The sequence below is a fragment of the Pecten maximus genome, unplaced genomic scaffold (assembly GCF_902652985.1).
Source record: "Pecten maximus unplaced genomic scaffold, xPecMax1.1, whole genome shotgun sequence".
NCBI classification, from domain to species: domain Eukaryota; kingdom Metazoa; phylum Mollusca; class Bivalvia; order Pectinida; family Pectinidae; genus Pecten; species Pecten maximus.
This window is the reverse complement of record NW_022979262.1, coordinates 28708-41277: the sequence shown is the minus strand read 5'-3', so window position 1 is coordinate 41277 and position 12570 is coordinate 28708. Positions and strand designations below refer to the sequence as shown.

General features: G+C 40.4%; 1 long non-coding RNA gene across 1 annotated transcript; it reads right to left on the bottom strand.

Moving 5' to 3' along the window:
- Positions 1-224: 224 nt before the first annotated feature.
- Positions 225-7495, bottom strand: LOC117318410. Its single transcript, XR_004530358.1, has 2 exons — positions 7432-7495; positions 225-340 (listed from the first exon to the last, which is right to left on the bottom strand). It is a non-coding gene; the product is annotated as an uncharacterized LOC117318410 (long non-coding RNA).
- Positions 7496-12570: the final 5075 nt, after the last annotated feature.

Here is a 12570-nt window from a genome sequence, read left to right as displayed (position 1 = left end):
AGATTTCTCAGAAATAATTATTTGACTTCTGAAATTGCTAAAAGTCAAGGGTCAACTGGGTCGATGCCCTGCTCATAAAGAGGAATGATCGAGTGATAATTAGGTATAAACACAGCATTACACAGATTACAGTAAAAATATCCAAAGTTCTATATTAATACAGTTGGTAAGACCATAATAAGAGCTCATACACAATCTTTGATCCACAACACTTACTGAGGGGATGGTAGATGGGTTTGTGATGACCCTGGAGGTATTTCGCGATTTCCCTCGCTGACTTGAACACACACTGGTGATTAGCATCATATAACCACCAAATTCTAGAAAATGTGTTCCATTGCTGAAAACATAAAAAAAAATTTAACTGAAATTCAGCCAAAACTGAAATGTGAACACAAAACAAGAGGCCCATGGGGCCTGTATCGCTCACCTGGTTGGATTTGACCAAATGTCAAAATAATGTTCATGTTCAATTTATTCATACACATACTCTCTAAGGGACTGAAAGACCCTATGGATTATTTTTACAACCTAATTGTGTTTGAAGAAACTAAGTTCCTTAGGGTGGGGAAAGACCCTTGGGCCTCTTAGACTCCGCCCCTCAGGCCCCTGGGTGTTCAGAGTAAAATTTATACAAACTCTGTTCCCCTCCCCCCAAGGATGTTCCTGACCAAATATGGTTCTAATTCATTCATAACTTTATGACTTGTAGCAATTTAAAGACTAATCTCTATTCCCTTTATTTGGCCCCGCCCCTCAGGCCCCTGGGGGTTCAGAGTAAAAATTTATACAAACTCTGTTCCCCCTTCTCCCAAGGATGTTCCTGTTCAAATTCATCCATAACTTTATGACTAGTAGCGATTTAAATGATTAACCCTATTTCCTCTATTTGGCCCCGCCCCTCAGGCCCCTGGAGATTCAGAGTAAAACTTTATACAAACTCTGTTCCCCTTCTCCCAATGATGTTCCTGATCAAATTTGGTTCAAATTCATTCATAACTTTATGACTAGTAGCGATTTAAAGGATTAACCCTATTTCCCCTATTTGGCCCCGCCCCTCAGGCCCCTGAGGGTTCAGAGTAAAAATTCATACAAACTCGGTTCCCCTTCCCCCAAGGATGTTCCTGACCAAATCTAATTAAAATCCATGAAAAATTTTATGACCAGTAGCGATTTAAAGACTAATCATGGATCAAATCCTTTTATTCCTGCAGAAGAAGAAGGATTTTAAAGAATATGCAATATTCCCCTATTGGGCCCCACCCTCCAGGCCCCTGGGGGGGCCAGACCCACCGTTTATACAAAATTGGTTCCCCTTCACCCAAGGATGTTTCAGACCAAATATGGATCAAATCCCTTTATTCCTACAGAAGTAGAAGGATTTTAAAGAATTTGCTATATTTCCCCTATTGGGCCCCACCCCTAAGGCCCCTGGGAGGCCGACCCACCGTTTATACAAAATTGGTTCCCCTTCATCCAAGGATGCTTCAGACCAAACATGGATCAAATCCCTTTATTCCTGCAGAAGAAGAAGGATTTTAAAGAATATGCTATATTCCCCTATTGGGCCCCACCCCCCAGGCCCCTGGGAGGCCAGACCCACCGTTGATACAAAATTGGTTCCCCTTCACCCAAGGATGCTTCAGACCAAACATGGATCAAATCCCTTTATTCCTGCAGAAGAAGAAGGATTTTAAAAAATATGCTATATTCCCCTATTGGGCCCCACCCCCAGGTCCCTGGGAGGCTAGACCCACCGTTTATACAAAATTGGTCCCCCTTCACCCAAGGATGCTTCAGACCAAACATGGATCAAATCCTTTTATTCCTGCAGAAGAAGAAGGATTTTAAAGAATATGCAATATTCCCCTATTGGGCCCCACCCCCCAGGCCCCTGGGGGGGCCAGACCCACCGTTTATACAAAATTGGTTCCCCTTCACCCAAGGATGTTTCAGACCAAATATGGATCAAATCCCTTTATTCCTACAGAAGTAGAAGGATTTTAAAGAATTTGCTATATTTCCCCTATTGGGTCCCGCCCCTCAGGCCCCTGGGAGGCCAGACCCACCGTTTATACAAAATTGGTTCCCCTTCACCCAAGGATGCTTCAGACCAAATATGAATCAAATCCCTTCATTTCTACAGAAGAAGGATTTTAAAGAATTTGCTATATTTCCCCTATTGGGCCCCACCCCTACGGCCCCTGGGGGGCCAGACCCACCGTTTATACAAAATTGGTTCCCCTTCAACCAAGGATGCTTCAAACCAAATATGAATCAAATCCCTTCATTTCTACAGAAGAAGAAGGATTTTAAAGAATTTGCTATATTTCTCCTATCGGGCCCCGCCCCTAAGGCCCCTGGGGGGCCAGACCCACTGTTTATACAAAATTGGTTCCCCTTCACCCAAGGATGCTTCAGACCAAATATGAATCAAATCCCTTCATTTCTACAGAAGAAGAAGGATTTTAAAGAATTTGCTATATTTCCCCTATTGGGCCCCGCTCCTAAGACCCCTGGGGGGCCAGACCCACCATTTATACAAAATTGGTTCCCCTTCACCCAAGGATGTTTCAGACCAAATATGGATCAAATCCCTTTATTCCTACAGAAAAAGAAGGATTTCAAAGAATTTGCTATATTTCCCCTATTGGGCCCTGCCCCTCAGGCCTCTAGGAGGCCAGACCCACCGTTTATACAAAATTGGTTCCCCTTCACCCAAGGATGCTTCAGACCAAACATGGATCAAATCCCTTTATTCCTGCAGAAGAAGAAGGATTTTAAAGAATAAACAATATTCCCCTATTGGGCCCCACCCCCCCAGGCCCCTGGGGGGGCCAGACCCACCGTTTATACAAAATTGGTTCCCCTTCACCCAAGGATGCTTCAAACCAAATATGAATAAAATCCCTTCATTTCTACAGAAGAAGAAGGATTTTAAAGAATTTGCTATATTTCTCCTATCGGGCCCCGCCCCTAAGGCCCCTGGGGGGCCAGACCCACTGTTTATACAAAATTGGTTCCCCTTCACCTAAGGAGGCTTCAGACCAAATATGAATAAAATCCCTTCATTTCTACAGAAGAAGAAGGATTTTGAAGAATTTGCTATATTTCCCCTATTGGGCCCCACCCCTAAGACCCCTGGGGGGCCAGACCCACCGTTTATACAAAATTGGTTCCCCTTCACCCAAGGAGGCTTCAGACCAAATATGAATCAAATCCCTTCATTTCTACAGAAGAAGAAGGATTTTAAAGAATTTGCTATATTTCCCCTATTGGGCCCCGCCCCTAAGGCCCCTGGGGGGCCAGACCCACCGTTTATACAAAATTGGTTCCCCTTCACCCAAGGATGCTTCAGACCAAATATTAATCAAATCCCTTCATTTCTACAGAAGAAGAAGGATTTTAAAGAATTTGCTATATTTCCCCTATTGGGCCCCGCCCCTAAGACCCCTGGGGGGCCAGACCCACCGTTTATACAAAATTGGTTCCCCTTCACCCAAGGATGCTTCAGACCAAATATGAATCAAATCCCTTCATTTCTACAGAAGAAGAAGGATTTTAAAGAATTTGCTATATTTCCCCTATTGGGCCCCGCCCCTAAGACCCCTGGGGGGCCAGACCAACCGTTTATACAAAATTGGTTCCCCTTCACCCAAGGAGGCTTCAGACCAAATATGAATCAAATCCCTTCATTTCTACAGAAGAAGAAGGATTTTAAAGAATTTGCTATATTTCCCCTATTGGGCCCCGCCCCTAAGGCCCCTGGGGGGCCAGACCCACCGTTTATACAAAATTGGTTCCTCTTCACCCCAGGATGCTTCAGACCAAATATGAATCAAATCCCTTCATTTCTACAGAAGAAGAAGGATTTTAAAGAATTTGCTATATTTCCCCTATTGGGCCCCGCCCCTAAGGCCCCTGGGGGGCCAGACCCACCGTTTATACAAAATTGGTTCCCCTTCACCCAAGGATGCTTCAGACCAAATTTGGTCAAAATCCACTGAGTAGTTTAGGACTAGTAGCGATTTAAAGGAAAAGTTGACGGACGGACGACGGACGACGGACGCTGCGCCATGCCATAAGCTCACCGGCCCTTCGGGCCAGGTGAGCTAAAAAATGAAAGCTGTTATGTGCTGTAAAAGACCATAAGTGAACAAAATACAAAACAAGAGGCCCAGAGGGCCTGTATCGCTCACCTGGTTTCATGAGATATGAAATGAGAATGATGCTTAATTATATTTGTCACTGGTATTGCTATGTCAATATATCATAAGCATTTTCTATGGGTACATGAACATTGCTTTTATTGAAATTCTAAAAATGTCAATTTAGCCAAATTGACCCCGTTTGGCCCGGCCCCTCAGTCCCCCCAGGGGTCAGCCCAACCATTTGTACAATTTTGAATCCCTACCCCAAGGGGATACAACCAGGCAAATATGAGCGATATCCATTGCTTAGTATCAGAGAAGAAGTTGTTTATATTAATTTAATCAAATTGACTATGTTTGGCCCCGCCCCTGAGCCCCCCGGGGGCTCAGTCCCAACTTTTGTACAATTTTGAATCCCTTCCCCAAGGGGATGCTACCAGGCGAATATGAGCAATATCCATTGCTTATTTCAGAGAAAAAGTTGTTTGTATCAATTTTGCCAAATTGACCCCATTTGGCCCCACCCCTCAGCCCCTCGGGGAGTCAGCCCAACCATTTGTACATTACTACAATTTTTAATCCCTACCCAAAGGGGATGCTGCCAGGCGAATATGAGTGATATCCATTGCTTAGTTTCAGATAAGAAGTTGTTTATATCAATTTAGCCAAATTGACCCCGTTTGGCCCCGCCCCTCAGCCACCTTGGGGGTCAGCCCCAACATTTGTACAATTTTGAATCCCTACCCCAAGGGGATGCTACCAGGTGAATATGAGCGATATCCATTGTTCAATTTTGGAGGAGAAGTTGTTTATATCAATTTAGCCAAACTGGCCCCTTATAGCCCCGCCCCTCAGCCCCCAGGAGTGTCAGCCCCGTCATTAGTACAGTTTTGAATCCTTATCCCAAGGGGGTGCTACCAGGCAAATATGAGCGATATCCATTGCTTAGTTTCAGAGAAGAAGTTGTTTATATCAATTTAGCCCAATTGACCCTGTTTGGCCCTGCCCCTCAGCCCCCCAGGGGGTCAGTCCCAACATTTGTACAATTTTGAATCCCTACTCCAAGGGGATGCTACCAGGCAAATATGAGCAATATCCATTGCTTAGTTTCAAAGGAGAAGTCGTTTATATCAATTTAGCCAAATTGACCCCTTTTGGCCCCGCCCCTAAGACCCCTGGGGAGTCAGCCTCACCATTTGTAAAATTTCGAGTCCCCATCCCATAGGGATGCTTTTGACCAAATTTTGTCAAATTCTGATCTGTGGTTATGAAGAAGAAGTCAATTGTTGACGGACGGACGCCACGGTATGGCATAAGCTCACCTTGGTCCTTCAGACCAGGTGAGCTAAAAAGGAATATATATAGATTATGAATGTTACTGGTAGTTGATCTCGATCGATTTCCAAATCTGTTGAGAAGATGTTTTGGAGTTTTGGTGTATTTTCACAAGCAACAGGATGATCCCAACCTGTTTTATACATGTATGCTAAAAATTACAGTGGACTAGGTTCATTACAAAAGATAAAGAAGAAATTGTAGCTTTGGAATCTGTCATTGTTATAAATTCACTGATAGTAGAAAGACATTGTGATTAGTGCAGACAACTGCGAGCTTGGTTCCTCACTTCTCTTGAACAAATGGGTTAAAGTCACATATACAGGCGACGGGATAATTTCAGTTGGATTAGAGCTTTAAACGGTTTGTTGAACTTGTAAATGATGTTCATGTTAAGTAAAGGTAAATTTTTCATTTTTAACAAAAAGAAAGATTTTGCCTGCTGTTTCTATGGGCACAAAACTTTATCAGCTAATAGGGTTGAGGTGACCCATCTTGATTATGTTTTGTAATTTGAAGATTTGAGAATAAATCATGAATGCTTCAGGGGGTAGTGTGGCTATGTTATGGACATTGAAATATAAACACTCAAATAGTCTGGTATTTTACAAATAATCATATCGTCCGATTGTAATATTAAATGTGAGACGTCAATGACAGGATAATTATTCAAGAGGATCATGTCTCGATTTTTCTTCATGCAGACACAAACTTTTAAATTTGTCAAAATTAGATGAAGTAATCCACTCTTGTGTTATATGGGGTCAAAGGATCGCAGAGGCCTCCAGCATGTTGTATTTTTTCCTTTTCGCTCCATCGCTCACTGATTAGGGTAATTAGGCCGTCCGCGACCTACATAGTTAGTAATATATGGCGTCGAGTCAAGTATGAAATTTTGACTAGTGTAAAGCGAGGGTCTATACGGATGGCATAAAACACCTAGATGGGACTAAATGGGTGTTCTGGGGTAAATAAATATCTCATTTATCCATATATGTAAGGTAGGTGGTGTGTCACACCCGATTTTATTGTATTTGCATCAAATTCTTAGCGACACCAAACGGTGTCGGATAATTCCGCGTTTTCATATAGTAGTGCGCTCTGGCCCTACACCAGACATGTTGATAGGGCCAGAGAAAACTCGGGCTAAGATAATGAGTGAACGATGAGCTATCAAACATAGTAATAGGTTGTCTCCCTTAATTAAAAATCATTTTTGAAAAATAGAACACTAGTAGTGCTACACTACATATAGTCTTTCTTGTACAAACTTTTATATTTCTTTACATTTCTCAAAATTAACACGTACATGTAATGCATTGTATACATCAGGTTTTTTGTTTTTTTTTCTTAGTGTCATCAGAGACCTAAAATTAATATAGGTCTCGGGTGTCATGTTATAACTAGTCTACTAATCAGAAACTCTAGCAATTGTATTTCAAACTCAATGCTTGTTGTGACCTTTTCCAGTTCTTGATAATACATGCTTTAGTTTATATTACTGCCTTGTGTCTTCTTTCATTCATATGTATTGTTATTGGATAAGTTAGTAGATTAGACTTGAAGTCTAAACCCAGAGTCGGATATAAATTTATGTGAGATTGACAGAGACCAGGGTAGTGGGGACTGCGCGCTATATCAAGAACTACCAACTGATACCATACCCACGGTCACCTGTTTTCGTCACAATACTATACACTTATTAAATTGTAAATTTTGCTCAACATCATCTGTTTCCAGGACCATATGATTGGTCACTGGTATCATGAAATAAGAGTCCCGTTAGTGCTACCGAAATGTGTCAGATTGGATTTGGTGTTGTGACGATTTGTCGGTGGCGGTCGTGCAGTATCTGCTGTAGGCCTATGATGTCGCATGGACAAACACAATTATGGGAACGAACCAACACACCTACGGAGCCAATAAAACTACGTAATACACTTACAATCACTCTGTTGTTTGCCATAACTCCGGCAACCTTCAAACCATGCTCACCAGATGTAGTGGAAATCCATATCCGGGAAGACAACTCTTCATAAGACCGGTCTGGCTATTACAGGATTGGGCAGGATCGAGCGAAGAAGGATCGCGGTAGAATCGCGCCGTTTTGTAATGCTGTTGTATTTATTTTGATTGGACATATCAAAACAGTATTTGCTTGTTTTAACGAACAATATATCATACCAGGATTTAAAAACTTAACGTATATGGAGCGCAGTGGCGGATACAGTATTTTGGGAAAGGGGGGGGGGGGGGGGGGGGGGGGGGCCCTGTGGCTTATTTTTTATTTTTTTTGGAGGGGGGGGGGGGGGGGGGGGTGCGGATTGTGTCAGGGTGTGCTCCCCCGAGAAAAATGAAATATATAAACCCCAAATTTATCAATCACTGTAGAGACGATAATGCAACATTTTTTATATAAATGCAATGTCGTCCAATAGCAGTGTTTAGGGACGAATCGTCTTTGAACTCTTCGGAATACTTTCACGTGCGGGGGAATTCAAAATATCTCTGCCGTTGGTCGCATAGCGTTCTAGTGTTTGAACATGATGCAGTCACGCTAGTATCCGCCTTCGGCCCACGTTTGCCGAAGGGTTCATTGTGGTTTCTCCAGTTACTAAAACATTATTCTTATTGTATTTTATTGTATTTCCAGTACTTCTTATATATATTATGTGATTGTATTTGTGATTTTTTGTGTTTTGATAAAGGGGCGGATTGCCTCGAAAATTTAACAAACCTTATTGTTTACACTGTTTGAATTACTTCTTTGCCCCATATATATATATATATATATATATTTACAATATCAAGATATCTCTTGTAACCAAATTCATTTAAGAAAAGTCTATAACATCTGGCTCATGGTGAGTCTATAAGCTCTCTTTGCCCGTATTGTATGAATAATATGTCTCGTACCCTTGACTGAAATACTGATATGAAATACATCAGTATCTTTACCTCCTTGTTTAGCCAAACATAACCAAAACAATGAGCACATAATATGTTCTTCATCCGTTTAGCCCAATTTATGGTACGAGAAGTGTGCACTTGCGTGTAAAGCTCGTTATATATAGACTTAACCGTACATTCTTTTGGTTATGCCATATTTAATTATCTTGGTGTATCTGATCAATTTAAGTTTTATACACAAATGCACATGTAGAGGACTTAGTTGGAGATAATTGGTCTGTTCCCAATGAACGGCGGGCCCGGAAACGTCAAATTACTATATATCATATGTATTTCTGATATGGATATAGAGGCTAGTAGCCTGCGTCCATAATTATTCCTTTTAAATCCTATTAAATATACACATCAATAAATATTAATGTTTTGTGTCTCGCCAGACATCCGGACAGAAAAGGGTTGGCTATATGCAGAATCGGTACTTTATAAGGATTTTCAAGCACAACATTAATTTAAAAGCCCGATACAAATAAATTCTACCAGCACTGACTTTGGCAAAGCCATATTTTTTGCCGTTATGAATTTATTTTGCGCACGCCCCAAGTACAAGTATGTAGAGTCACCGGAGACGAATACATCACATTATATCATTGGTTTAAACCGGTCTAAGGATTGCCTATCAAACAATATATCAACCACTTTTTCTGGAAGATAGTTTTTGAAAAATATTGTTAGCCTATTGCACAGTTATTTTTAGATATCTGTATTATCTAGCTCACATATATGTATCTGGCTGCTTGAAACAAACGTTTCACCGACCTGGACATAGCGTACAACGGAGATGGCAGCTTGACGAAGTTGTCAAACCTAAATTTCCAAATCAGTCAAAAAGTAGATCTACAACCATAGGCGGATTCAGGCGCTCATGTGGAGCAGGCATATTGCACAAAATACCCATGGTGTTATTTATACTTGTCAGTCATCACGATTACATTGGCTTTCTCTGGGGAAATTGCAGAGGCGCGAGAGGACTATTTACAATGATTTGTGATTTTTTTTGATTTTTTTTTTTTAGAAAATAAAAGGTTTGGGCGATACGTGTGTGGGGACTTCAAGGGCTACGTAGGGGATATGTGCCTTGAAGTCCTCAAGTGTAGTGCATTGTACTGCTGCAACAGACTTATAGGTTCCACTGTGTTACATCTTCGCTAGCCAAGGCTTCTGATTACGTTACACTACACGAACCCTTGGCGGATATAGTCGTGTTCAAACCGTCGCGCCCTGGAATCCCAGGGCATCCAATCAAAGCGCGTTTTACGTTCAGGCTTGGTTTCGCAGTAAACAAAAATTGCGGCACCCAGTACAGAGCTACAATGTCGACTATGTCATGGCATTTTACCTATATACAGAGACGAACTATCTTTAGGGAAACATTCGCAGTGTTTGATCAATCTATTTAAGTCATTGATCACATCTCTCATCAAAATGACACAAGTGTTTGTAAACATCTCAGATGAAGTAAATCGGTAACTCTCGTTTTGATTGGTCGAAAATTGCATGCGTAAAGAGTGGTAATTTTGAATCTCCGCTAGAGGGCCAGAACTGACGCCTATATCCGCCAAGGGTTCGTGTAGTGTAACGTAATCAGAAGCCTTGGCTAGCGAAGATGACTGTGTTATTGCGTGTCGGGAAAATGAGTACTAAAACAGTATTTGTCTGGATGAGTGCGTGTGCGCATGTCTAGTTGTGTCTACTGGGATGAGAATGGATGTGTAATCAACGGCTACTATTTGATGTGTTATTTTGTAGATAGTATTAGTGTGGATTGTAGCCGTCGTGTTTGTAGTGTTGGCCATTGAAGTTTGTATATCATGTCTGTGACAGAATTAGTGTTATGGCATTTGTTGTTGACATATCGCGCTGCTCTGCGTTGTGTGTTTTTCTATCTTGAATTTGGTTTGAGTTGTAGGGGTCCCATATGGAAGAGCAGTATTCCAGTCTGGGTCTACCTAGTGTTTTGTATGCACGTTCTTTTATGTGCGGTGAGTTCATGATTTTAAGATTGCGTTTCAGAAAACCTAGTGTTTGTATTGGAGGTGATGTTTGTGTGTTTGTCCCATTTGATGTTGTTTTGTAGTGCGATGCCTAATGGATATTCGCTAGAGTCTACTTGTTGGAGTGTATGAATGTCGAGAGTGTAATCGTGGTGTATTTTGTTTCGTTTTGGTGTTATTTTGTATAATATAAATTTAATCAGGACGGTTAAGTGTTCACAACCAAGATAAAAGTGTTGTCATTCATCTATTACGTCACAATACTTTGAAATGATGCGTTGCACGTGCCATACTATTGTTTATGATACTGAGCCATATTTCATGACAGACCTTGTAGTGAAATACACTATTATATGGATTATTCTACTATATTTTAACTAAGAGGAACAGCAGAAAATTGATTATTGTACATTTGTACATATGCTTTATGAATTGAAATTTCGATTTTCAATATTGAATATATAAATATTTGCATAATTCAAAAAATTACACGGCTAGTGTTTGGTATACACGTGTACTTTACTGGATAACTCGGAAGCCCATTGGTGCCAAATGAAACTAGATACTTTCGCCAATATACGAAATCGTATTTTAGCGTGAATATTTGTATTTGTATCTAATTGTCAATGGCGACAGACATCTACCTGTAAATTGTGACATGAATATACCTGTAAATTGGTTCACAATCTCCTTATTCATTTTAATAATAACGAAAGGTGTTCATGTGTTCGTTACAAACAAACGTATCCGAGCGGAACAATTATACAGGGTAAAAATCTACGTCATTAACCGCCTGTTATCATTAAAATTTTGGTCGGCATTAGTATTAACAATCAACATTACGAAGAGTAGAAATATGGCAGGAACCGGAAGTGTTATTCATAACAGGAAATGGGCAGTGGGACGCATGCTGGGTACTTACTGTGATCTTCTCCACTTCTCCGTGCTCTTCGTCTTGTGAAAATATCGCGCACCAATCAAAACATTATACACACGGATATTGATAAATATTTATTGATAAATGTAAAACTGTACAATAAAGGACAGGTGATAACCGTACAGGTGTTTATATAAATCGGCCATACTTACACATACATACCTTTCAGCTCTCTTCTCTTTGTATTTCGTCCATAAAAAACAAACTATTATTTCCAAAATTAAAGTATAGGAAAGCTTTGAAATAGATAGACAACAATAACGAAATATGTACACGTGTTTGTTACATGTTAACAAACGACAAATTTAGGCCTGAGCGAAATTTTAATCTAAGAGAATAAACAACTTATCAGAACCATATCTGCCTCTAGTCCGAGTTTCCTCAGGCCCCGACACCAAATTACAAACATATGTCATGGTTCGTATATTTACAAAGTCACCAGCATCAAAACATGGAGTACAAAATGTATCTTGTGATTTTTATATAGAGACTCGTGTATCGTCAAACGTTATTACAATGATATTGTCATCTGTGAAAACAAGCAATAAAAATACCATTATGAAGTTTTCTGTTTGAACATGTAACTATGACATGTACATATTTCGCGGGGCAGTGGGGACATGCAGGGAGACTCGCCTTATGCTTTCTGCCTTGATTTCAGTATTTTCATACCTATCTGAAAAAGTAAGGAGATTAATCAATTAATTCGTTTATTTATTTATTTTCATTATCTAATAAAGCAGTGTGCGTGGTTATGTTTCTCACCTTTATCAAACTCCAAACTCAATTTTACTCCCTTTTCCCCCAAAAAACAATCAATAAAACCTTTACGTTGATAAAGTGATATGTATATGTTTTAACGTAACGAAATGTCGATGAACTGCAAAAGAAATAGATACACAGCAAAATCACTAATACCTGTTCGAAAAGATGTTTCTTTAAGTTCACGAGAAATGTGTTGTAACTGTTCGTTGAAGTCTTTAGTCTAGTCTCCGGATGAAAAGAAGATCCTACATGCAATGGAACAGCAGGTAGAAACTGTATCCCTACAATGCGAAACAGTGGCTCTACTTCCTTATGCTACTCACTCTGATTTCAAACAAGGAGGGAGTTGACAATTAAATTCACCAACATCTTCATCTTATCCGGGTATTTCGTCTTCTTCCTTGCATTTTTCTTTTACTGG